The sequence below is a fragment of the Gopherus flavomarginatus genome, assembly GCF_025201925.1.
Source record: "Gopherus flavomarginatus isolate rGopFla2 chromosome 13 unlocalized genomic scaffold, rGopFla2.mat.asm SUPER_13_unloc_2, whole genome shotgun sequence".
NCBI lineage: Eukaryota > Metazoa > Chordata > Testudines > Testudinidae > Gopherus > Gopherus flavomarginatus.
Genome location: NW_026114610.1, coordinates 954512 through 981491, shown reverse-complemented (window position 1 = coordinate 981491; position 26980 = coordinate 954512). Strand labels below are relative to the sequence as shown.

At 55.3% G+C, this 26980-nt stretch overlaps 2 non-coding genes across 2 annotated transcripts; one reads left to right on the top strand and one right to left on the bottom strand.

The window, feature by feature from the left end:
• Positions 1-10150: 10150 nt before the first annotated feature.
• TRNAF-GAA (transfer RNA phenylalanine (anticodon GAA)) lies at positions 10151-10223 on the bottom strand. The gene has a single exon. It is a non-coding gene; the product is annotated as a tRNA-Phe (tRNA).
• A 7153-nt stretch (positions 10224-17376) lies between these two features.
• On the top strand, positions 17377-17558 carry LOC127041360 (U2 spliceosomal RNA). Its single transcript, XR_007771644.1, has one exon. It is a non-coding gene; the product is annotated as a U2 spliceosomal RNA (small nuclear RNA).
• Positions 17559-26980: the final 9422 nt, after the last annotated feature.

Here is a 26980-nt window from a genome sequence, read left to right as displayed (position 1 = left end):
CACAGGCTTGGCCCTTTTGCTTCCTACCACAGTTTTCCTCTGGCCCACATGGCGCTTGAAAAAAGGAGTGGCAGGGCTGGGATTAATAGTCAGGGCTTGGCAGGAGGGAGGAAGAGTCCCAGGCTGGAGCCCCACACACCTTCCCTCCTCTGGGCACCTAGAGCAGAGGCAGCCCAGCTCTGTCCGCTGGATACCTCGGCAGAGTAGGTGAGTTCATGTAAATACAGTCTGGTCCCAAAGCCTCCTCCCAACCCTGGTCATCAGTAGCTGTCAGGGGAGAGCTCATTCACACCTTGCTTACAAATCATCATTTGAAATTCTAAGGTTGGCCAACACTGCCGAAGCCAATGCACTGACATTGTCAGCAAACACAACAGCTGGGTGAGGAAACCCAGCTTTGTCCAGACTTTCCAAACCTATTTTACTTTCTCAGGTACAAGTAGTTTTCATGCGTTCTATCTGCTTTTAAAGTGTGTTAACGTTTCAATTTCCATTCAAATTTGCAACCAACGACGACATTGGCAGCGCTACATGTAACTACCTGACCACCGAGGGGGGTGTTGGGGAAATTCGGGGAAGGGGGTGCACAGCCCCCTGGCTGGGGGGCGTATAGGGAATGCCCAGTTTCACTGAATTGAGTCTCCTACTGCAGCACCTCAGTAGGTTACATCAGAGAGAAGCTGCAGTATCTAGGCAGTGGGATGCCTGTGCCTTTAAGAGCCCAGCCCTGGGAAGCCCATGCTGAGAGGTGCTGCCTGTGGGAGGGGAAATAAAAAAGCCCTCTGCTCCCCCCCACCCATGTTTGCAAACACTGGAGTCTCAGCCCACCGGGATAACTGTTACCCCTCTGCCCCTGCCTGTGCCGGGGTTTAACCCTCTGATAGCGCCTCCCTCTGGGCTTAACTCCGGCTCCTTCCCCGCTCCCTGACTTTGCCTTCAGTCCCTCTCCTAACTCTGCCTCCAGCTGCTTGACCCCCCGACCAGTCAATTTCCACCCCCTGCTCAGACCCTGGCCACCCCCTCCTCTGATTTGCCCCCCTTTGCCCCTTTTAATCCCTGTAAAAAGTAGGGGGTGCTGGGTCCCACTCTCTGGAGGGAGGGCTGGGCACCTGGCCCCTGCCTGCCCAGTGCTCAAAGTGCCCCATGATCTTGTGGATGTTTGCTGAGTGCTGCAGGGTCACCCGAAGGGAGAGAGAGACGCAGTTAGGAGGTGATGCAGCCAAGGGTGCCTCACCCAACACTGAGATGCAGCCACCTCTGGGGTGAGTTACACAAGTCAGCAAATGATTTTGGAACAAGAAACGCACTGAAAGGACCGAGGCTGCTGCAGGAGGTGGAGAAAACCAGAAAAAGCAGTAGCCCTGGATCCTAGCCCTGCCCCTCCCCCACTCTACCTCCTAACCTACCACTCCTCGCCCACATTTGAGGGGAGAACCCAGGAGTCCTGGTCCCCAGCCTTGCCCACACCCATATTTCGATATGGCTCCATCCAACAGCTGCCCTCACAATTGCAGGGCAGTGCCATGGGGCACACTGGGGCCTGCCTGTTTGCACAGGATGGGCAATGCCAGTGCCCCAGGGTGCGGAGAGACGATGCTAAGGGAGAAGCAGGCAGCAGACAGCTCCCATGACAGAGAAAGGAATGCTAGGGGGTGCTGTGCTGCAAGGAGTGAAGGGGGTTGGCAGGGAATGGGAGGATCTTCCCTCACAGCAGGTGCGTCTGTCTCCCTCCCAATTCCTCCCCCAGCCCAGGCTAGTCCCGGCCCAGCTACCAGGGTTAAATTTGGCCTGGATTCCCCAGCTGCTGCGGGTGGGGTGTGGGGCTGGGAAGCATGAGCCTCTACTCCCCCTTACCCAGACACAGTTGCATGGGCACAGACCAAAGGAGCCTGCAACACTGCTGCCTAGAGGAAACTGAGTCACCAGCCAGTGACAGACACACCATGGCTCTCCTCATCCTCATCCTCTTTTCCGTATACAACCTGGCCAGGGGACGGGGTGTAATCTCAGGGCAGTTGCATAGTTAACCTGTGGAACTCCTTGCAAGAGCATGTTTGAAGGCCAAGACTATAACAGGGTTCAAAAAAGAACTAGATAAGTTTATGGTGGATAGATCTATCAAGGGCTATTAGCCAGGATGGGCAGGGATGGTGCCTGTAGCCTCTGTTTGCCAGAAGCTGGGAATGGGCAACAGGGGATGGATCACTTGATGATTCCCTGCTCTGTTCATTCCCTCTGGGGCACCTGGCACTGGCCACTGTCAGCAGACAGGAGGATACTGGGCTAGATGGACTTTGAGTCTGAACCAGTCTGGCCGTTCTTCTGTCTCCCTTGGAGCAGCAGTGGCACCTCATGGTCATTCAGGGTAATGCACAGAAGGTGTTTCCCTTGATACAGCAGTGACACCCACTGGTCAGGTGATGTAATGCACAGCATGTGTCTGCCCTCTACGAGCAGTGACACCCACGGACCAGTCACGGTAAGGCACAGAGTGTGTTTCCCACCAATCTGGGTAAGGCACAGAGCATGTTTCCCATGAAGCAGCTGTGACACCCAGTGACAAGAAGTGGAGTGACCTGGCCCCAGCCTGCTCCGCTCTGCCAGCTCGGGCTGGGGGACAGGGTGCTGTGCACGGCACCAAAATGTCTAGAGACAACCTTGAATAGATCATTTTTCCACAGGGACCGATAGCTGTTAGAATAGAGATATTCAGGCTGCCTATACAGGCCTAAACTTTAGTGTATTTTTATCACTTAGCCAGTGACAGGGGTATAAAACAAAACCAAAATCCCAATCTGCCTGTGTCTGGGCCTTCTCTCCCTAGGAAAGTCTGAGCCCTTGTTCGGAGATGTCATAAACAGATAGTTAAGGGTTAATGTCTCTTTTACCTGTAAAGGGTTAAGAAGCTCCATAAAGCTGGCTGACACCTGACCAGAGGACCAATAGGGGGACAAGATGCTTTCAGATCTTGGTGGAGGAAAGTCTTTGTTTGTGCTCTTTGTTTTGGGGGTTGTCCGCTCTTGGAACTAAGAGGGAGCAGACGTCCATCCAGGCTCTCCAAATCTTTCTGAATCAGTCTCTCATGTTTCAAACTTGTAAGTAATTAGCGAGGCAAGGCATGTTAGTCTTATTTTTGTTTTCTCAACTTGTAAATGATCCTTGTTTGCTGAGAGGATTTTACCTCTGCTTGCTGTAACTTTGAACCTAAGGCTAGAGGGGTTTCCTCTGGGCTATATAAATCTGAGTACCCTGTAAAGTATTTTCTATCCTGATTTTACAGAGATGATTTTTATCTTTCTTTCTTTAATTAAAAGTTTTTTCTTTTAAGAACCTGATTGATTTTTCCTTGTTTTAAGATGCAAGGGGATTGGGTCTGGACTCACCAGGGACTGGTGCAGGGAAAGAAGTTTGGATAGTTAATTTCTCCTTGTTTTAAGTTCCAAGGGGTTTGGATCTGTGTTCACCAGGGAACTGGTGAATCCTCTCAAGGCTGCCCAGGGAGGGGAATGTTTTTGGGGGGACAGAAAGTGTTCCAGACACTAAGTTCTGGATGGTGGCAGTGTTACCAGATCTAAGCTAGTAATTAAGCTTAGAAGGGTCCATGCAGGTCCCCCACATCTGTAACCTAAAGTTCGGAGTGGGGAAAAAACCTTGACAGTAGGCTAAGGCCTTTGACTAAGCAGCAGGGGCATCCATACGCTGGGAAGTGAATGGTCACATCCTCACCTCCCAAACCCGTCACACTGAACTAAGGTGGGGTTGGGCTGTTAGGAAGACGATCCTGTCCCAGTAGTGCCCATCACCACCAGATAAAGAAACAGATCTTAAGGGAGCATCCGATCTGGCAAGAAATCCATTCTCAATGGTTGTGGTTGTGAAACCGTCATTTCTGTAGGGTTTATCTTTATGGCCCCCGCTTTTCTATTGTCAATCTGTCTGGTCCTCTAATTGTTTCTGTCTGCTGCAGAATTAATTTTGCTGGGTGTAAGTTAATTAGGGGAGTGGGATGTAATTGGTTAGAGAATTCTGTTACAATGGGTTAGAAGTGGTTAATTACATTTCAGTAAAATGATTGGTTAAGGTCTCGCTGAGAATATTACTATATAAACTGGGGTCAAACAGGCAGTGGGTGGGGAAATTGGAATCATGCTTGCTAACGGTGGGATGGGAATAGGGAACGGGGAACAGGGACACAGGCAAGGCTCTGCAGTGTCGGAGCTGGGAAGGGAACACAGGGGAACAGACTTTGTCAGTGTATAGAGATCAGCCTGACTGGTGTGAAGGCCTTTGGAATCTGCTTGCTTGGAAACTAACCCCAGTAAACACCCCTTTGTCTGCGCTTCGAACTTATGGTCTTTTGCTGCTTGCTGTCTGTGTGACAAGAGCCAGGGAAGTGGGCAGGGGAAGGGAAAGCCCTCTAACAATGGCTCCTTGCTCCTCTCCCTTCAGGTTCAGGAGTCAAGGATGGGCAGGACTCCAGGCTCTGCTGGAGGGATCCTGGCACAGGGGCTGGTGGGGGAGAAAGGATTGTAGATTCTGACCTGCACTCTGGAGAGGAGGTAATAAGTGAAGGGGCATTTTTGATTCCTACACTGCTTCAGCTTCAATGTTCCCAGGGCTGGAATTCTACATTCCCTAGGGCCAAATAAGGGGGTGAAGCCATTTGGCTAATGAAAACCAGCACTCCAGGTGAGGCTTGAACTCACAACTTCAGCATAGCTCTTCTCAGCACTGCCCTATAAGTACTGTGCACTAACCAATTGCGCCACTAGAGCACCTGTTAATTGTTAGTGTCTCAGTCCCCTAGGTTGGTAAAGGCGAGGAGTCACCCCAAAACATTCTCAGTGGGGTTAAGAGCCGGTAGCGACAAGCGTTGTACTTGGTGGGGTGGATTCTTCTTAAGGCTTCCAGGCACCATTTGACCCTTTTGTTCTTCTCTGTGTAATAACAGAGCTGACTGAGACTCACTGTAGAGTCTTGCTGCAGACCGACAGATCTGAAATCACTGATAACCAGGTCTAAGCATTAGTCCTGCTTTGGGACAGTGTCTCTCATCCAACAAACTGCCCAGTCTGCGCTAGCAGTGAGGCTCCCTCACTAACAGCTGAAATCAGGGAGAGCTGTGTGAAGTGCAGGACCCCAGGAGTGTCTGAACAGGGGGGAACAACACCCCAGGACTTTTAAAAATGGGAGGGCTCTGCCTTGCCACTTTGTAATGACCGTAAGGGTGAGTGAGGTTGGGGAGGGGGCCGAGAGCAGTGAGCGGGAGGAGGGGTCTTGGGGGAAGAGGCAGCGTAGGAGTGGAGGTGAGCTGGGGGAGGGGGCTGGGGGGTGCAGGGAGAGGGCTGCCCGCAGCAAGTAACGGGGGTGGGGGCATGCAGGGGAACTGCTCCGTGTCCCAGCTCACCTCTGCTCCGTCTTCTCCCCTGAGCACGCTGCCCCCGCTGTAATTCTCCTCCCCTCCCAGGCTTGCCGCACTAAACAGCTGATTAGCACCGCAAGTCTGGGAGGCAGGAGAAGTGGAGAGGTGCCAGCGTGCTCAGGGGAGAAGGCAGAGCGGAGGTGAGCTGGGGTGGGGAGCTGCTGCAGGGGGGCTGCCTGGCTCTTTGCCATGGCCCCCGCCACTGCCCCCCCCCAGCCCTGCCCCCCCACCCCTGCACTCCCTGCACGGTCCACTCCTCTGGCTCCCAGCCATGCTGCTGGCGAGTGCTGTGGGGCGGTTCCCCCCTCCCCCCAAACTTGGGAGCCAGGGGAGCAGAGCAGCCTGAGGCCCTAGGCCTGCATGGGGGGAAGCAGAGGGGGCTGGTCCCAGGCCTCTGTGGGGGACAGGGGGCTGGCTACTTCCTGCAGGAAGTGGAGTGACCCGGCCCCTGCCTGCTATTGCACAATCCCCAGCCACGCCGCACAGCGTGCCCCCAGAGGGAGTGGGGGGCCAAGCAGATGATCCAGCACGAGGGGGTCATTCTCACTGGTAGCTGTCCAGTGGCAGTGAGTTCAACAGGCTTTGGCACATGCTGTGTGGGGCAGGAGGTCCTTATATTTAGAGCAGTGGGAGTGAACTGCGTGCAGTTGTGTCTCTGAGCACAACTGTGAATGTTATGTGTGTGGGGGGGTTATTGTGAGTGTGGCTGGGGGTGTGATTGTTTCTCTCTTTGGGGGTTGGACTAACATGTCCCTCTGGGTGTGTTGTGTGTGAGTATTCTTGGGATTGTGTGAGTCCCTTTGTGTGTGTATGTCAGTCACTTGCTGCAGAATACAAAAATCCTGCAAAGCCATTTCCTACTGGTTAGCCCAGCAACACACTGATACAGTGTCACAGACTCACACACACACAGAGCAGGGCTCAGCAGAGGGCAGCAGGGACACACACGTCTCCCCTTGGCCAGCTTGGACAATTTTCCATCAGAACCCTGCACAGTGCTGGTGCCCCCACACGGGGGTGGGCAGTGACCGGGCAGAGAGGGCAGTCGTGCTGGATCTGTAAAAGCAGCAAAGAGTCCTGTAGCACCTTATAGACCAATAGACGTATTGGAGCATGAGCTTTCGTGCGTGAATTCCCATTTCATCGGCTAGATTCAGAAGGAAGCACTTTGGGAAAATCAGTCAAGGCCCTTAGCAGAGCTGGGATACAGACCCAGTGACCCCTGTACCACCCTAGGAGGGCAGTGGGGTTTAGTGGTCAGAGCAGGGAGGGGGCTGGGCACCAGGACCCCTGGGTTCTATCCTTGGCTCTGGAAGTGGAAGGGGTCTAGAGCACGGGGACTGGGATCCAGGACTCCTGGGTTCCATAGGGGAGTCTGTTTTTCCCTGTGCTTCCCTCCCTAGAGATCCCAGCCCAGCCCCCTAGTGGAGACTGAGCAGGAGTGGGGGGAGTTGTTTTCCCACTTTGGAGTTATGATTCAAACTCCTCCCCCAAGGACTGTGACATCACAGAATCCACCACCCCACCCCACAACACAAAGAAAACTAGTGGAGTTAGGAGGGTTCTAGCTGCAGACACCCCTTGTCATTGCAAGAAACCCCCAAACCTACTTGCACCCACAAAACACCCTCTCAGGGTATACACCCCCTGCTAGGACAGGACCTCTTGCTCCCACCCCTTTTCTTATCACCACAAGATGCTCCCAGCCAGGCAGCATACCCTATTCACACACCTTTTGTCAGTATGTAGCTCAGTGGCAATCACTGCCCTGAAGTGACTCCGGTGCAGGCACTCACCACATAAACTCCCCACGCCGGATTCTGTCCACACACAGAGAATTCTCTCTGCCCGGCTCCTTTGGTTCATCTTGCTGCTCCCCGTACTGCCGCCAGCCACTGCTCATCTGCATAACTCCGCCCATGGACACGTGACACCTTCTGTCCTGCTGGTTTCAAGTGAGTGAGTTGCCCTTGGGGAGTGAGCAGGTCACAGCACGTCACAGCCCCAGTGCACGTCACAGCCCCAGCCAGGGCCGGCTCCAGGCACCAGCTCAGCAAGCAGGTGCTTGGGGCGGCCAAGGGAAAGGGGCGGCACGTCAGGCTCTTCGGCAGCAATTCGGCAGTGGGTCCCTCGGTCCCTCTCGGAGGGAAGGACCTGCCACCGAATTGCCACCGAAGAAAAAGGCAGCGCAGTGGAGCTGCCACCGATTGCGATCGTGGATTGTTGTTTTTTCCCCACTGCTTGGGGCAGCAAAAACCCAGCCCTGGCCCCAGCACGTCACAACCCCAGCACACGTCATAGCACGTCACAGCCTGGGGCAGGGAGATATTGGGGGAGGGGATGAGGGGAGAATGGGGGAGGGAGAGACCCAGCCTCATAGACCCATAGGAGCAGGAGATATTGGGGGAGGGGATGAGGGGAGGGAGAGACCCAGCCCCATAGACCCATAGGGGCAGGAGATATTGGGGTCAGGAGGAGAGGAGAGGGGGTTGGCAGAGACCCAGCCTGTGGTGCAGGGAAAACGGGGTGGGGTGGAGGGAGGTGGGGAACAGAAGAGACGTGTGGAGTGGTGAGATGTTGTTCCAGGGAAACTGAGTCACTCCCAGGACATGCTGTGCAGGGGAAAGCACAGGGGCAGGGAGAGAGAACCAGCCCCACAAAGCCCAAGAGGGATATTGGGGGCAGGGGAGGGGATGGAGGGATGAGAGACCCAGGGCCGCAGAACTCCCCTGGTTCCCAAGTTTGGGCGGGAGGGGGGAACCGCCCCACAGCACTCACTGGCGGCATGGCTGGGAACCAGGGGAGTGGACCAGGCTGGGGCTGGGTCACTCCACTTACCATGCAGTAAGTGCACGGGCAGGAGGGCGGGACCGGGGCAGAGCAGGGGCAGGGGCCATGGGGAAGAGCCAGGCACCCCCGCTGCAGCAGCTCCCCACCCCAGCTCCCCACTGCTCCATCTTCTCCCCTGAGCATGCCGGCACTGCTCCACTTCTCCTGCCTCCCAGGCTTGTGGTGCCAATCAGCTGTTTAGTGCAGCCAGCCTGGGAGGGGAGGAGAATTAGAGTAGGGGTGGCGTGCTCAGGGGAGAAGATGGAGCAGGGTTGAGCTGGGACAGGGAGCGGTTCACCTGCACACACATCCCACGATAACTTGCTGCAGGCAGCTCTCCCCCCACACCTCCCGCCAGCCCCCTGCCCCAGCTCACCTCCACTCTACTTCCTCCTCTGAGTGTGCTTTTTGGTGCCCCCAACCACTTGGCACCCTAGGCGGCTGACTAGTTTGCCTAGTGGTTGCACCGGTCCTGGACACTGCCTATCAACAGGATTCCTCCTCCTCCTCCTCCTTAGTGAGATTAAATCTCCACACCTAGACAGCCGGTCCATCTGCTGCACCATAATCCCCCACGCCTGAGACCCCCTGCCAAAGCCCTGCACCCGGCTCCAGAGAATTAAGTCTCACATCTCACTGGGAACTCAACTTCTTGTGCTCAGAGAGACTCGGCCCCTCTCAGTAGCTGACCTGAGAAACACAGTGTCTGCAAAAGAGTCATGTTGCACCTTATAGATTAACAGACATATTGGAGCATGAGCTTTGGTGGGTGAATCCCTACTTTGTCAGATGTATCAGTGTTTGTCTTTTCCAAAGAAGTGCCTGGAGGGCATTTTCTTCTGTGACCACGTGGCCTAATGGATAAGGCGTCTGACTTCGGATCAGGGGATTGAGGGGTCGAGTCCCTTTGTGGTTGTGCTTGTCCAGTTTTACCTTTGGGCTAAAAGTCCTGCTCCCTTCAGGGCTGGAACCTCTTCTTGGCTGCTCAGGCCAGTCCTCTGGCTTCAGCTAGAGTCCTGGGAAGGAGTTGGGGGATGGGTGTCACAAAGGCTGGGGCAGGAGCCCCAGGTGCTTCCAGTCTAGCCTTTGCCATTCCTGACTTGCCAAAGAAAATGGGCAGCTGCCCGGGCTAGTGTGTAGAGCAGTTTCCCTCTTCCAAATGTGCGCCAGTCCCTGTGTTTGAGGGGGTTTGCTACATAGCACCTTCGGAGCCTGGGTGTTTCTCTGCTTCTCCACAGCTGTGAAAAAGCCTCTTGGGGAAAAATCTCCTGCCCCACTGCAAAAGTGAGCACCTTGAGTGGGACCAGTCAGAGGCCCCACCATGGGGGCTGGCCCTGCTTTCCTACCATCTTTTGAAGTTGGCCACAGAGCATCAGCAGCCGCCCTGCATGCTGGTGACCTTCAGTGGGTGCTTGGCATGGCAGGGAGCAGCCTGGCTGAGTGTTTTTGTGCCTATCTGAAGGCCACACAAAGGCATGGTCCTGCCTTCCTCTAGCCCTGACCTAAGTTGCTCTGTGGCATTTAAGCCTTCCCTTGGAGCTGTCAGCACCACCTGCCTCTGCTCTAGGTGCCCAGAGGAGAAGAGGTGTGTAGGGTCACTTTTACAGATGCCCCTTCCCTGGTACTGCCATTGCTCAGCTGCATAGAGGAGTTTTCATCCCCAGTCCATGGCTAGCAGCCCTCTGGCACCATTCCTGAGGGCTGCCCTGCCTCACTTTCTTCCTACCATGTTGGGAAAGACAGCTCTCATCATTAAAGGTCAGGTGGGCCAACTAGGGGCAGAAGCCCATTCTATGTTTTCCTACTGCAGAGCCCAAGATCAGTAACTTATCTTGGGTGCAAGCACTGCTGTGCTCCCAGAAAACAAGCCACCTCTGCACAAAGAAGAATGAAAGGGCTTGCCAAAGCCTGGGATTGAACCAGGGACCTTTAGATCTTCAGTCTAATGCTTTCACAACTGAGTTACTTTAGCAGCTACACGGCAGTGTTTTGGCCTGTTGCTTCTCTGTCTGGGATGTTTTTGTCAGCAGCTGCACACAAAAAGGAGAGGAAAACAAACGGCTGCTTCATACCTCCACCAGAGGAACCCGGCACCGTTAGCTGTGGTGAGTAAGAAGTGGCTGTTCGCTGACAGGGCCTGTCCCCGAGCAGCTGGAACAGCAGCTGCCACCTCCCCCTCGGCTCCAGGCTGTGGGAAATGCTCATTGCCTGGCTTCATGGGCGGATGCTGCTCCGTGCTCTGGAGAGCGTCTGTATTGCTCTGTCAACCCCTCGTCTTCACTGAGCCAGTCTGGTAAGTGCCCCCTCTGGCCTGGCAGCTGAGAGTCTGTGCAGACATCAACCCCCTGCCAGTCCCACAGGCAGCAGCAGCGCCAGCACCCCCAGCACCACAGGGGCACTCAATGCACTTCCTGTGGGGAAATGGCTCCTTGGCGTCCAGCTGCTAGAGTGAGAGCCAGGAGAGAGCAGTGTCTGGCTCACCGTGGGGGAGAGAAGAGACCTGATGAGTGTGGATCTCCCTCAGCCTCCCCCGCAATGCTGGTCAGTTGTATTGTCACTGTCATAGTCAGCGTTTTCCTTCAGGGCTGGCCCTAGAGGGGTCTGGGATCAAGGACAAATCCCGCCTTTCGTCCCCAGGCCCCACCCCTTCCCCCAAGTCCCCACCCCTGTCCCATCTCTTCCCATCCTGCAACTTCCTGCCCCATTCCTCAACCACCTCCAACTCTTCCCATCCCTGCTCCTCCCCCTCCCACCCAGTGCCTCCTGAACCCCACTGATCACTGGCAGGTGGGAGTAGCTGAAGGGGAAGAGGAGGAGTTTGTCACCAAGGCCTGTAGTGTGCAGGGGAGGAGCTGGCTGCCAGTGAGTCCTGAACACCTATTTTTTCTGTATTGGTTCTGCAGCCCGCAGCTCCCATGGAGTCGCTGACTTGGCTCCTTTTGCACTCTAGAGAGAGGAGCAGAACCAGGACTACGGCTGATCTATGGGGCACCAGGTGAGTGGCAGAGACTTCAGGTGCTGAGAATTTGCCTGACCCCTCAGGGACACTGTGAGGTGGTGCCCCAGGGATCTCTATGAAAGGAGCAGAACAGGATTTACTTGGGGTGGGGAGAGAATTGAGAGTGTCTCAGGGGATGGTACAGAGGTGTTGCCCAGGTGCTAGACTGGCTAAAACACAGGCCTCGCTGTGAGCAGGATTCAAACCTGCGCAGAGGAAACCTATTGCTTTCCACTCCCATATCTTAACCACTCAGCCATCAGTGAAACAAATCCCCCAATGCCAGAGAAACTGGTAAAGAATCACAATGACCAGGTGTGAAGTCATCTGAACTACAGAATTCCCACCGCAAACCTGGCTCCCAAAGCACGGGGGGGATTTGGGGTTTGTTCTCTTTGCTTAGCCATGTGAAGTCGCACAGAGAGCGCATTTAAAAGTCTCCCCTCCCACAGAGCAGGAATGGGAAATGATTCTCAACTTGAAGCTGATGTAGGGTGACCAGACGTCCCGATTTTATTGGGACTGTCCTGATATTTGCTTGTTTGTTCCGTGTCCCGACTGATGTTTGGTTGGGACCCTGGACAAACAAATAACTTTGTCCTCTTCTCCAGCACACAGGCATAGTCTGGAGGGATACTTACCCCCCCCCCCCCCCCGCAACTCTGCCCCCTCATTCCCCCATTGGATCCCTCCCTAAATCCCGGCCCTGACCCTGCCCCTAGCCCCACCCCCTCACTGCCCCATTGGATCCCTCCCCAAATCCTCGCCCTGGCCCTGCCTCTTCCCCAAGCACGCGGCATTCTTCCTTCCTCCCAGGTTTGCACACGGGCCATGGCCATGGCCAGGAGCGCAGGGCAGAAGCTGCTCCAGCCCTGCAGCCTGCGGGGCAGCGCAGTGGGGCTGGGGGCAGCACGGAGCAGGCAGGGCCCAGGTGGGCTGGTGGTGGAGACACACGTGGGGTGGACACGCTCCTGCTGGGAGCTGCCTGGTTCACCCCTTGCCCGAGAGCTGCAGGAGGGGCCCAGATCATGGCTCGGCTGCAGAGCTTGGAGCCCAGGCTGGGCCCAAGAGCGAGGGGATGGGGGAGCTGGGGATGTAGCGGGGGTTGGAGCCGAGAGTTGGTTGGAGATGGGGCTGGGCCACTGCCACTTGGTGGCAGGGGAGCCCTCCAGCTTTTTTTTGCTCCACCCCCCGCGTCCCGATATTTCATCTTTGACATCTGGTCACCCTAGCCTGATATGAAGGGGGATGTCTGGACCAAGAGGCCAGGGACTGGCCTTTGCTAGAGAAACCACTGTCAAGTTTTAGTCAATTAGGACAAGTCAGCAAATAAGAACAACCTCAGGTATCAGTAACTGCTACAGGTTGCAAATTCCTACATGCAGCAGTTTCTGGCACTACACCTGCACAGCTCTGCTCCCTGGCTCTTCTCGGGCTCCTGCTCTCTCCTTAGCTCTGTCCCACTCTCGCCCAGGCAGTTCCAGCTCACATGGAGGATGGGACCCCCTGCCCTGGTGACTCCCTCATTACACTGCCTGGCCTGTCAGTGCAGCTAACTTGGAGCTTTGGCCTCTCCCCATTGTCCCTGGGGACTGTCAGTCTCAGGGTCCTGATTTCCCATTGATCCTTCCCCCTTCTATTGGTGCTGGGAACTAGCCAACCAACCCCCCTCACACACACACACACACTAAGTTTTAGTAAAGGGCCAAGAGCCCCCTTACACAAGCCAGCCCCGTGAGGGTCACCGATGTGCAGAGAAGGCAGCACAAGCTGGTCCCATGGTGTAATGGGCAGCACTCAGGACTCTGAATCCTGTAATTTGAGTTCAAATCTCAGTTGGATCTTGTGTTGGCTTGTGGTCATAGGCAGCAGGTTATATACATTTGTGGTGCTCGGGCTCCAGGAATATTCAGGGCTGGGGGCCCTGCTCCAGCAATATTTGGAGCTGGGTCTCTTCCCCTGGCCCTGGCCCCTGCCTGCCACCCCTCCCCCTGCAGCGCTGCGTCCCTGCCTGACAAAAAGCAGCGTGTGTCTGTCCCCTGCCTGCTCCTGCTGCTGGAGTAGAGGGATTCTGGGCAGAACTGCTGTCTGCTGCCCCAGGGTCCTAGTGCCTGCCCACCACTAATAGCAAGGCAGGCTGCCCTGAGCTGCCCCATCCCTGAGCCCCCCCACAACTACACAGGTGTTTGTTGTAGCTGCTTTCAATCCTCCGGCTCTGCCCTGATAAGTAACATTTCAGGGTGTCACTGAACTGAAGGAGGGAGATCATTTTTTGTCAGATTACGCCTCCTCTTAAAGGTGTTTGGCTGGCTGGCAGCCCTGGTTCCCAGGTCTCTCCTGAGGGAAGAAAGTTTCTGTGCAAAATACTAAAACTTTTAACAGAGAGGAGGGAAAAGCGATGGCCACATGATGGGGCCAGTATGTACCACAACATGGTTCTTTTATGTGGGATTGTAATAACCTAGTCCCAGATTTGGACCTTAGCGTCCAAAATATGGGGGTTAGCATGAAAACCTCCAAACTTAGTTACCTGCTTGGACCTGGTACCTGCTGCCACCACCCAAAAAATTAGAGTGTTTTGGGGCACTCTGGTCCCTCTGAAAAACCTTCCCTGGGGACCCCAAGACCCAAATCCCTTGAGTCTCACAACAAAGGGAAATAATCCTTTTTCCCTTCCCCCCTCCAGGTGCTCCTGGAGAGATACACAGACACAAGCTCTGTGAAACTACACAGAGAGACTCCCCCTCTCTGTTCCCAATCCTGAAAACAAAAAGTACTTTCCTATTCCCCCAGAGGGAATGCAAAATCAGGCTAGCAATCCAACACACAGATCTCCCCTTGACTTCTTCCTCCCACCAATTCCCTGGTGAGTACAGACTCAATTTCCCTGAAGTAAAGAAAAACTCCAACAGGTCTTAAAAGAAAGCTTTATATAAAAAGAAAGAAAAATACATCCAAATGTCTCTCTGTATTAAGATGATACAATACAGGGTCAATTGCTTAAAAGAATATTGAATAAACAGCCTTATTCAAAAAGAATACAAATCAAAGCACTCCAGCACTTATATTCATGCAAATACCAAAGAAAAGAAACCATAGAACTTACTATCTGATCTCTTTGTCCTTACACTTAGAAACAGAAGATTAGAAAGTAGAACTACTTCTCCAAAGCTCAGAGAAAGCAGGCAGACGACAAAAGACTCAGACACTCAAATCCCTGCACCCAAAGTTGAAAAAATCCGGTTTCCTGATTGGTCCTCTGGTCAGGTGCTTCAGGTGAAAGAGACATTAACCCTTAGCTATCTGTTTATGACACGCCCCCCGCTCCATTTACTGCCCCATCCCTGGGCTGTATCGCCAGTGCCGAGAACATCCCAGATCCCCCTCTCTGCCAAGGGTGCTTGCACAGGTAGTTCCTTCCTGCCAGGCCTCTGCCTCACTGAATAATTGCATAAATTAATGGGTGCTCCTCCCCTCCCCCTGCTTCTTTCTGTGACCTTTCTGCCAGTTGGAGTCGGCAGCAACATGGCCCAGGGTTCAATATCTTGGGGATCCTTTTTAGCAACACAACACAGAACCCGCTTGAGCCCCCACCCAGTAACCTGGGACGATCCCACACCACCCTGGATGACTCTAGAGACAATACTTCCCCCCACCAGCACCGAGGCTGAGGCTGTGTCTACACTACCAATGCCAACAATGGGTTCCGCTCGACAACGATTCACAGCATTGCGGACTGACAAACCTCCATTTTCATCCTCTGAGTCAGGAAACTCACAAAAGCCTCTTCTTTTGTACTGGAGCAGGCAAAAATAAGGTGAAACTAAATTATTCTGATTGCTAAAAGCAGGTTTAGGGGGTTGTCCCAGCCCAGACCCTGCACGCACCCGAACTCCCTCCCAGGGTCTGCCCCCTGCCTCTCCTGCACCCCAACCCTCTGCTCCAGCCCAGAGCCTGCACCTCATGCAGCTAAATTCCCTCCCAGAGCTTGTACCCCCTCCTGCACCCAAACTCCCTCCCAGAGCCTGCCAGTGCCCCCTTGCCCCCCAAAACCCCTGCCCCAGCCCACAGCCTGCACCTCATGCACCCAAATTCCCTCCCAGAGCCTGCCACCACCTCCCCTGCCCATCCCAGAACCTGCACCTCATGTACCCAAACTCCCTCCCAGAGCCTGCCACCGCCTCCCCTGACCATCCCAGAACCTGCACCTCATGTACCCAAACTCCCTCCCAGAGCCTGCCACCTCCTCCCCTGCCCATCCCAGAACCTGCACCTCATGTACCCAAACTCCCTCCCAGAGCCTGCCACCGCCACCCCTGCCCATCCCAGAACCTGCACCTCATGTACCCAAACTCCCCCCCAGACCTTAGGCAGAGGGGGGTGGAGGGGCAGGACTTGGCCCCGTTCTGGGTATTACCAAAAGTTCTATAAACCTGGCAACCCTGAGCTGGAGCCCTAGTCCCTGCACATCTCTCGCCTTCCAGGAGGGGACTCTGTGGGGCAGGGCTCTGCTGGGGCTTTATTTCTTCCTTTAATCACCGTGGAAGGGTGAACAGGGAGAGAATTTGTTCTTCTTTTCTGTGCAGAACACACGCAGGCAGCTGGATTATTGCCAGGGCTGTAATAAAACCCAAGCTAACAGAGGATGGTTTCCATCCACCAAGCTCTAGGTTCACTCTGCTGTGGGGGGAAGGGGGTTTCCTACAGGATCTATTCCCAGTGCAGCTCCCAAGCTGTGCCCTGGCGAGCTGTGCCCAGGGGATTTAGACGCTTTAGAGGCAGGTGATTGACACGTGCTGAGCCCCATCTCCAGCGCTGAACTGACACGTGCTCGCTGCATTCTCAGCCGGGGGCTCCTTGGGCTGATGGTTCAGCAGCACCAGCCCCTGCCCCTGCTTTTCCCCTGGGGAGACCCAGCCCCTCTCCTGCCCCCTCTCGGCTGGGGGGGGTCCCTGCTTCCCCGCATGACCCAACCCCCCTGCGAGGGGCCCGGGGGCGGGGGCAGGGCCAGGCCCGGGGAGGAGCCGCCCCTTCCTGCCTCCCCCCAGCCCCCCGCCCCTGTGTGCGGCAGCGGGGCCGGGGTGGGAGCACAGTGCGGAAGCTGCTTCAGCCCGCGGGGCGGTGCGGTGGGGCCGGGGGCAGGGCCCCAGGGGGCGGGGACACGCGTGGGGTGGACACGCTCCTGCCGGGAGGGGCCGGGCCCGGCTGCCTGGTTTGCACCCTGCCCGGGGGGGTCCCCAAGCTTCCCGCAGCTGGAGCGGGGCTGCCCGGGGCTGCGGGGGGCGAGTGGCCCGGGCGGGGTGGGGCGGAGCAGCCTCTCCTGCGGGGCCGGGGCAATGGAGCCCGGGAGCGGCTGGGCCGGGAGATGCAGGAGGGGCCCGGAGCGCAGCTCGGCTGCAGAGCTCGGCGCCCAGGCTGGGCCCGGGAGCGAGGGGAGGGGGAGCCAGGGGGGCTCGGGGGTGTCAGAGCCAGGCTAAAGGGGGAGCGGCTGGGGATGGGGACTGTGGGGCAGCTGGGAGTTTGGGGTACGGTGGGGGGTCAGGGCTGGGGGGGACTGTGGGGCTGCTGGGAGCTGGGAGTTTGCTGTGTGTGGGGTGGTCAGGGCTGGGGGCAGACTGTGGGGCTGCTGGGAGTTTGGAGTGTGCTGGGGAGATCATGGCTGGTGGTTGGGGATGTTTGGGGGGGCTCCATGTTCAGATCTGGCCTTGCGGAAGCTTTGGGGGCTGGAGCTGGGGAAAGTTGGGGACTGTCTGAAGTTGGCTGCTTGGGATGTGGGTGAGACCCCAGGGAGCTGGGGATTGGGCTGCAGCCCTGTCACTGCAGCCTGGGGCGCTGTGTTTCCTCTGGAAAAGCTGCTCCCCGTTTCACCATCTCCTTTCAGTTTGCAGTTACCTAGTTATCAAAGCCTCGTGCATGGTGTTTGGTTAGTGTCTGGGAGCTCCTCTGCTGAAGTAGAAAGCAGTGGGGGAGGAGAGGCTGCCTAGCATCCGAAACTCAGCAGCGCTGCTCGGCTCTCTGTGAGCTAAGCTCAAGAGTGAGTAGTCTTTTGGCTTTTCCAAGGCCACAATCAAGTGTCTTGATGTTTTGGTCTTCTAGCCTCAAGATGAAAACCTTGTCTGTGTCTCTGGGACCTTGAAGTAAAAATATTATCTAAGTTATATCTGTTCTTATCAGTTTAATATGATAGGTTCTTTATTTGAAGACTGTATGTTCAATTGATTTTTGAAACAAGGGGAAGGAAAAGGAGCTTATTCTATCCACCCCCTACATTGACCTGGTATTGCAGTGTCTCCAGGACCAGTACCTCTCCTTTTGCGGAGAATTGTCTGGTTAGAAAGGCAGAAAGAGTTTCACTCTGAAGGTGCTGATTTGAGAAGATATTTTAAAGTAGTTGAAAAATCAGGCCTCTTTAGCACTTTGGTTTCTTCATGACAACATATGGTTAAAATTTCTTGGGAGTGTTTTCTAAGTTTACAGATGTGAGTTTCTTTGTCTTGCTGGAGGATTGTTTTAAAAGCTGGGATTCTTCTGTTTGCTGTGAGTCTTTTCAACAACATGAGGGACGAATGCTTTCCGGACTGAGGGTCTGTTTGGGAGATGATTGGTTGGGGGACTTGGGGGGGACACAGATTGGTAATATTCGAGGTCACATGTATATCAATAACTGCATGAGTTACATAGACTTCTCCCCACCCAGCCTATGTTCCATGTATCTTGACTGAGCCTGCCGCCCACCATCCCAGAGCAGAAGCCTGAAGCCCAAGGCCCACCGCACGTGGGAAGGTGGGGAACTCCCACTGGTTGCCTGCCCCTACAGTGTTTATGACTCAGGAAGGGGGTAGGGACCAGCCCCTGCAGGCAGCCCGTGGGGAAGAGCCACTGCTTTGCTGCCCTCGACTCCCCCTCAATTATAGTCCAGGAGGCTGTAGCCGCAATACAAGCCCCTGGTGGCCACATTTGAGAAATGCTGGAGCCTCACAGTAAACAAATCCTAGCAGATTTGTCACACCCTGTCCCCCACCCTTTCCCCACCCTGGGGATTTCCTGCCCTCACCCACACAGACCAACCTTCCTGGAAGTTCCCACCCACTATGTATTTACTGCCCTTTCTCCTCGCAAAGGGAAACCGCCAGCAACTCCCTGATAATCCCTACCTCAACCGGCTCCACTGCAGCAATTTCCCTTCCCTGGCCCCTGGAAGGACGGAATGATCTGGAGCAAAACATTGATGTTGCGCTGCAGCGTGTTAGGGCAAAAAGGGCAATTGGGAACATGTCAGAACAGGAAATAAGTTCACAGCACAACTCCCCCCACGATCTTTCCCTGCACACATATGTTCTAGATGGTCCTGCATGTGACAGAAAAATTCAAATCTAGGGCTGTCAATTGATCGCAGTTAATTTACGCAATTAACTTAAAACAAATCATGATTAATCTCAGTTTTAATCGCACTGTTAAACAATAGTCCAACTGAAATTTATTTTTGATGTTTTTCTACATTTTCAAATATATTGATTTCTATTACAACATAGAATACGAAGTGTACAGTGCTCACTATAAATAGTTTTATTACAAATATTTACATTGTAAAATATAAAGTACTGTAGTGCAATCTCTTTATCATTAAAGTGCAAGTTGCATATGTAGATTTTTTTTTGTTGCATAAGTGCACTCAAAAAGAAAACAATGTAAAACTTTAGAGTCCAGTCAGTCCTACTTCTTGTTCAGCCAATTGCTAAGACAAACAAGTTTGTTTACATTTACTGGAGATAATGCTGCCCATGTCTTAAATACGTCACCTAAAAGTGAGAACAGGCTTTCTCACGGCACTTTTGTAGCCAGCGTTGCAAGGTATTAACGTGCCAGATATGCTAATATCCATTTGCCTTCATACTTCAACCACCATTCCAGAGGACGTGCTTCCATGCTGATAACGCTCGTGAAAAAAATAATGCGTTAATTTGTGACTGAAGACCTTGATGAAGAACTGTATGTCTCCTGCTCCATGGTTTTATCTGCATTCTGTCATATATTTCATTTTATGGCAGTCTTGGATGATGACCCAGCACGTTGTTCACTTTAAAAACACTTTTACTGCAAATTTGACAAAACGCAAAGAAGGTATAACATGAGATTTCTAGAGACAGCTACAGCACTCGACCCAAGGTTTAAGAATCTGAAGAGCCTTCCAAAATCAAAGAGGGACGAGGTGTAAAACGTGTTATCAGAAGTCCTCAAAGAGCAACAGTCTGATGCAGACACTACAGAACCTGAACCACTAGACAGGAAAATCAATCTTCGGTCTGTGGCATTTGACTCGGATAAGGAATATGAATGTACTTTGAATTGTTGTCGAGCAGTACCTGTCATCAGCATGGAAGCATGTCCCTGGCCTCTGATTGCTAGAAGCTGGGAGGGGAGAACGGGCTGGATCTCTCCATGGCCGCCTGGTCTGGTCACTCCCTCTGAAGCCCATAGCCAGGGCCAGCCTTAGGGGTGGGTGCCACCAGGGAATTACCTAGGAGTACCATGGTCAAGGGCGGTGCTGTACGGTAGCAGTGAGGTGTGTGCTGCTGGTGTAAAGTCAGAAACTGCTCCCGGCTGGCAGGGGAGTGCCGCTTGGGTTGGTGTCCAGATTTCTCTCTGCTCCCTGCCAGAATAGGAACATGGAGGGAGGGAGGGGAAGAGAAGGGGGAGAGAGCGGTGATGAGCGGATATTGCTCCCCCCAGTGTTCTTCCGTGCCCCCCTAGGGGGTTTTGAGTGGGGAGCAAGGAGCGACATCAGGGCTTCCTGCATCCAGGTCACCTTCCCCACCTGGGCTTCTGCTCTCTGTCCTCCTCTTATGCAGCCCAGGTGGGGAAGGTGACCTGGAAGCAGGGAACCCCGATGGTCCTTGGTCTCCTCTCACAGCCCCCTCGTGGTGGGCGGAGGAGCAGTGTTCAGGGGCGGCGGGGAGAGCGAGCAGCAATGCCAGTTACTCCGTGCATCCAGGTCAGTTTCCCCAAGTGGGCACAAGAGGGGGTGCAGGGGTTAGGGAAAAAGGGGGCACAGTGCAGACATTATGGGTGTAAGAGGATGCAGGGGTTAGGGGTGCAGGGGTTAGGGGCACCGGAGGGGGGGCACAGGGTTAGAGGTTCAGGGGTTGGGTGCCAGGTGGGGCAGGAGTTGGGGGGCAGGAGGGGGCACAGGGGTTAGGGGTTCAGAGGTTAGGGGGGCAGGGTAAGGGGTGCAGGAGGGAGGTGCAGGGTTGGGGTGTAGGGGTACCAGAGGTCACAGGTTTAGGGTGCAGGAGGGGACACAGGGTTAGGGGTGAGGGACGTAGGGGTGCTGGAGGGGGTGCAGGGTTAGGGATGCCAGAGGTTGGGTATGTAGGGGTTAGGGGTGCTAGAGGGAGTGCAGGGAGGAGCACAGGGTTAGGGGTGCCAGAGGGGGGCACAGGGTTAGGGGCATGGGGGAGGACGCAGGGTGAACACTGCAGGGTTAGAAGCACAGGAAGGGTCACGGGGCTCTACTGTGACCCAACCCCACAGGAGACTGACCTTATGTTTAAAGAACAAACCTCTATACTAAGGGCTGCAATATCCACTGGGGTGAACACAACGGCATCAGCTCCTTGCTGCCCAGCCTGTGAGAGTTCTGACTGTGCTTCTATAAAGGGAACAGTGAGCGGAAGTTAAGTTGCCTCCTGTTCTATAACTGATGGGGGGGGGGCAGCAGGGATTAGGGGCAAGGGGAACGGGGGTGCCTGATGGGTGTTGGGCTGCAGGGTTCCCTGCTGCAACTCCGCAGACTGGACCCTGCTCCTCCTGTGCAGGGCCAGCTCCAGCTTTTCTGCCGCCTCAACCAGGAGGAGGAAAAAAAAAAAAAAAAAGCTGTGGCTCTTCGCTGGCAGCTCAACCAACTGCTTCTTCTGCGGCAGTTCGGCAGCGAGTCCTCCCTCCCTCCCTTCCTCTTTGGTAGACATTTGGTGGCAGCTCAAAGACTAAGACAGGGAATGGGGGACCTGCCGCCGAATTTCCGCTAAAGACCCGGATGTGCTGCCCCGATACCGGATGGGCCATCCCTTTAAATTGGCTGCTCCAAGCACCTGCTTGCTACGCTGGTGCCTGGAGCCAGCCCTGCTCCCGTGACAAGCAGGGGCTGGTGCAGAGCGTGGAAGGGCAGGGAGATGACATCTCTAATAGCGGGGCCCTTTCACAGCAAGGGCAGCACCTCCCTGGAGTAGTACAGATCCACCTACTTCTCCTGCTTTCTCCTGACACCAGCACCACCCTTCCCGGCACCGCCTCATGGCAGCATCTGCTTCCAGACTCACACCAGAAATGGGAAGTCTGGGCCGGGCCTGGCAGCAGCTGTCAGGAAATGGAAGCAGGAGACACGACCACTCCCATGGTGCTGTGGGGCCCATCCTGGCTGGTGGAAGATGGAGGCAGTGGACACTACCACCCCCATGGTGCCGTAGGGTTTTCAGGAGGGGTGCCCCCCCCAGGTGGGGCTCCAGGGGAGGTTTGGCATCTTAACGGATTGGCGGGGGGTTGCTTGGAGGAGGTTTGAAGACCAACAGTGAAGGGGAAGTTGGGCAGTTTCCAGAATACCAGGGAGACAAGGCAGGTGAGGTGATACCTGTTATTGGACCAGCTTTGGAGTCACACAGGGTTTTCTTCAGGCAGGGGAAAGGCGCTCAGAGCCTCACAGTTCAATAGAAGGTGGAACGCTCTGCCCCGAACACCAGACTTTCCCCTACTTCCTGGAATGGGAGGGCTGTCCCCACTGTCCTGTAAACAGCCCCACCATGTAACCCAGAGGTGGCTGCATCTTAGCACCAAGACACCAGTGGTCACCGCTCCAGAGGAGATGGTACATACAGGCCACTGCCCTACGTGGCCACCAGACGTCACAGACTGTGCACTGTCTTAGCTGGCCCCACACGTTACTGCCCCAAGAGGTGAGGTAAACACAGGCTACTCCTCAAACTGGGCACCTGGGGTCACTGCAGCAAAGGTTGGAGGGGGATACAGGCAGGGCACTGCCGCACATGGCCACCAGGGGGCACTGCTGCAATGGTGCTGGTGGCAGGGAGATAATAAGCAGGCCACTGCCTGAAGTGGCCACTACCACAATGGCGTGGGGAGAGGGGGAGGGAGATACCAATAGGGCACTGCCACACTAGGGCACCACGGGGAGGTCACTGCTCCAATTAGTAGAGATACACATTGGGTAGTGCCCCAGCTGGGGGCCCTACCCCAGAGAGAGAGGGGGGGGCTGGGGAGAGAAGAGGAAATCAAAGGCCACTGCCTCACTTAGCCATCGGGGTCACTACCTAAATAGGGGACACACACACACAGGGCACTGCCCCACCTGACCAGCAGCGGTCACTGCCCCAATTGGGGGATAGACAGACGGTATTGCCCCACAGGGATGCCAGGGATCAGTGCCTGCCATACCTGGCACAGGGGTAGAGGGGATAGGGTGACCAGATGTCCCGATTTTATAGGGACAGTCCTGATATTTGGGGCTTTTTCTTATGTAGGTGCCTATTATCCTCCACCCCCTCCCACTTCTTCACACTTTCTATCTGGTCACCCTGGGGCACGGGGGGAGGGAAGGGGCTACACACAGGGCACTGCCACACTTGGCCACCAGTGTACATCCCTAGTCGGGGAGTGATACACACCAGAAGCAGGGCTCACTGCCACAAAGGGGTTGGAAGATACCCAGGGCACTGCTTGACACAGCCACCCAGGCACCCTGCCCCCTTGGGGGAGGTGAGGAATACACCTTGGGCACTGACTCCTCTGGCTACCAGTGGTCACAGGCCCAATGCAGGGGTTGGGGGGAGTAAATACACACAGAGGACTGTCCCACCTGGGCAACACGAGTCACTGAGATGAGAGTGGGATACGCAGAGGGCCCTGCCCCAATGACTGATATACATACAAGGCCCTGCCTCACCTACGCACCAGCGCTAACAGGCACAATGGCAGTGGTGGGGTCACATAGACAACTGACCTCAGTTGCCACCAGGGGTCACTGCAGCAATGCTAGGCGGGATACATGCCAGACATTGCTGCCCCTCGCCACCAGGAGTCACTGTTCCTACAAGAAGGCACTTACAGGACACTCCCGTGCCTGGCCAGCAGGGGTCACTATCACTGGGGAGGGGCTATGGGGAAGCGGAGAAAGAGCAACTAACTGCAGTGGGGAAAATCATAATCTACCGGGGAGAAAGAACGGACTCTGCTAGGACATCACACCAACTCCGGCCAGGCTCGATACCAGCAATTCGGGGCTGGAGCAGCTCCAGCTAGAGGCTGGGCGGAGACAGGTGACCTCGGTTTCTGCGCTGAGCAGGCTGCTTTGGCAGCGAGGAGGGACAGGGAACCACCTGACCAGGGTCTTGCTGCCCGAGGAGGGGGAGATCTGCGGCACTCTTTGGAGTAGCTGGTTCAGCAGCCATGAGCCACACGCTTCTCCCTGCCTGAGCTCTCCAGGAGCACATTACACACAGGTGTGCGCTGGATGTAGGCACCAGTGTAACAACAGGGCCAGACTCTGCTGAGTGCTGCCTGCGAGAGACAGGGGCAGAGTCAGACGGGCAGATGGGGGCAGGAGATGACAGAGCCAGCGGCCAAAAGCTCAACCCATCACAAGTCCAGCCTGTGACATCACCATCCGTCCCTGCAGCTCTCCATCTGTCCTGCTGTCCATCCAACCCTCAACCCCTCATCCATCCCCAATGTATGTCACACACACCCCTTCACCCATCTGCCTCACACTCATCTATTTCCTCATGCATCCTGCTGTCCCTCTGATTGTCCCTGCAGTGCCCAGCACAAGGAGGCATAATGGACCCTGAGCAAGACTTTTGGATGATGCAGTAATGGAGCTAGCTGGTGATAAGGGGCATCTCTAATCCCAGACCCACTTCTCCTCTGCCCAAATCCATGACCGCGAGCCCACCCTTCTCAGTCTCAGACCTCACAGCCCCAAAGACATGACTGGCCACTCACGCTGTGACCCAGTTACAGCAATGAGGTCTTCCTGAAGATAGGGGGTGGGAGGAGCAACCCCCTTATCCTGGCAGGCAGGACACATCCTTCCCAGTATGGCAGAGACCCTGCCCGTGGGCAGATAGACCCAGCTGAGTCCATAGGAGACTGGGGGAGGGGGAGTAGAGAAAGAGAATGCAGGCAACTGAACATGACAGGTGTCCATGAAAGGAGAGACAGAGAGAGTTTGAGTGAAAGTTGGCCAACACAGAGAGAGAAACCTAGGAGGAAGAAAGAAATTCACAACAGGGAGTCACTCTCATGGATCCAACTTTCTGCTAGGGAGCTGTCACGGAGTGTGGGGGAGTCCGGTCCTGCACCTCTCTTCCTGGGACCCACAGTGACTCTCAGCCAGCCAGTAAAACAGAAGGTTTATTGGACAACAGGAACACAGGTTACAGCAGAGCTTGCAGGCACAGTCAGGACCCCTCCACCGAGTCCTTCTGGGCTTTCAGGGTGCTTGGATCCTAGCTAGGATACCCTGAATTCCACCCACACAGCCCCAAGCCCAAACTCCAACTGCTTCCCTCCTGCCACTCCCTTCCTTTGTCCCCTTCCCGGGCAAAGGTGTTGACCTTTTCCCTTCCCTTACCTAGCTCAGGTTACAGGCCCTGGCATCGTCCATCCCCTAAAGTCCTCCCCTGCTCTCCCACTCCCCACACAGACAGTCCCTACTGCATCACATCTCTCCCCCCTTCGAGACTGAACTGAGCGGGGTCACTCTGCCCAGTGACCTGGGGAAGTTCAGGGCCCCCTCTCCGGGACAACGCATCCGCTGTCAGGTTGGCACTTCCTTTCACATGGACCACGTCCATGTCATAGTCCTGCAGGAGCAGGCTCCACCTCAGGAGCTTGGCGTTGGCTCCTTTCATCTGGTGCAGCCAGGTCAGGGGAGAGTGGTCGGTGTACACGGTGAAGTGTCGCCCAAAGAGATATGGCTCTAGTTTCTTAAGGGCCCACACCATGGCCAGGCATTCCTTCTCGATGGCTGCGTAGCTTTGTTCCCGGGGTAGCAGCTTCTTACTCAGGTACACGATGGGGTGTCTCTCCCCCTTTTCATCCTCCTGCATTAACACTGCCCCCAGTCCCGTGTCTGAGGCATCAGTGAACACCATAAAGGGTTTGTCAAAATCTGGGTTTGCCAGAACTGGGCCACTAACCAGAGCCTCCTTCAGCGCCCGGAAAGCCTCCTGGCACTGCTCAGTCCAGATCACCTTGTCTGGCTTCCCCTTTTTGCATAGTTCAGTGATGGGGCCGGCTATGGCACTAAAGTGGGGCACGAACCTTCGATAGTACCCCGCCATCCCAATAAAGGCCTGTACCTGCTTTTTGGTTTGGGGAGCAGGCCAGTCTCTGATCACCTCCACCTTGGCTGGTTCCGGCTTCAGGCAGCCGCTCCCCACCCGATGGCCCAGGTAAGATACTTCGGCCATCCCCACCTTGCACTTCTCAGCCTTTACGGTTAACCCAGCCTTTCGGAGTCGGTCTAGGACTTGTTTAACCTGGGACATGTGGTCCTCCCAGGTCTGGCTGAAGATGCAGATGTCGTCAATATACGCCACGGCAAAACTCTCCATCCCCCTCAGTAGCTGATCCACCAGGCGCTGGAAGGTGGCTGGCGCTCCCTTGAGGCCGAAGGGCAGGGTCAGAAACTCATAGAGCCCCAGAGGGGTGATAAAGGCCGATTTCAGCCTGGCATCTGCGTCCAGCGGCACTTGCCAGTAGCCTTTGGTAAGATCCATAGTGGTGAGGTACCGAGCACCTCCTAGCTTGTCTAGGAGCTCGTCAGGCCTGGGCATAGGGTAGGCATCAGATACGGTGATGGCATTGAGCTTTCGATAGTCCACACAGAACCGGATTGACCCATCCTTCTTGGGGACTAGCACCACTGGCGAGGCCCAAGGGCTGGAAGACGGCTGGATCACCCCCAAAGCCAGCATGTCCCTGACCTCTCTTTCAAGATCCTGGGCAGTTTTACCAGTGACCCGAAAAGGGGAGCATCTTATAGGGGGATGTGACCCAGTCTCCACCCGGTGGACAGTCAAATTAGTGCGTCCAGGCTGGTTGGAAAACAGCTGTCGGTACAGATGCAGCACCCCTCTGATCTCAGCGTGCTGGCCCGGGGTCAGTTGCTCAGAGAGGGGAATCGCCTCCAGGGGGGAACCAGCTTTTGTCCCAGGGAATAGATCCACTAAGGGGTCATCTCCCTGCCCCTCCCAATGTCCACACACGGCCAACACCACATTCCCCCTGTCATAGTATGGTTTCATCATGTTCACATGGTACACCCGACGGTGATGTGCCCGGTTTGACAGCTCCACCACATAGTTTACCTCATTCAGTTGCTTGATAACCTTGAAGGGCCCTTCCCAGGCGGCCTGGAGTTTGTTTCTCCTCACGGGGATAAGAACCATCACCTGATCCCCGGTGGCGAAGGTACGGGCTCGTGCTGTGCGGTCATACCAGACCTTCTGCCTCCTCTGGGCTCGGGCCAGATTCTCCCTGGCCAGGCCCATGAGCTCGGCCAGTCTTTCCCGGAAGGTCAGGACATACTCCACCACTGACTCTCCCTCGGGAGCGGCCTTCCCCTCCCATTCGTCCCTCATCAGGTCTAGGGGCCCCCTCACCTGCCTTCCATACAACAGTTCGAAAGGTGAAAACCCAGTAGATTCCTGGGGTAC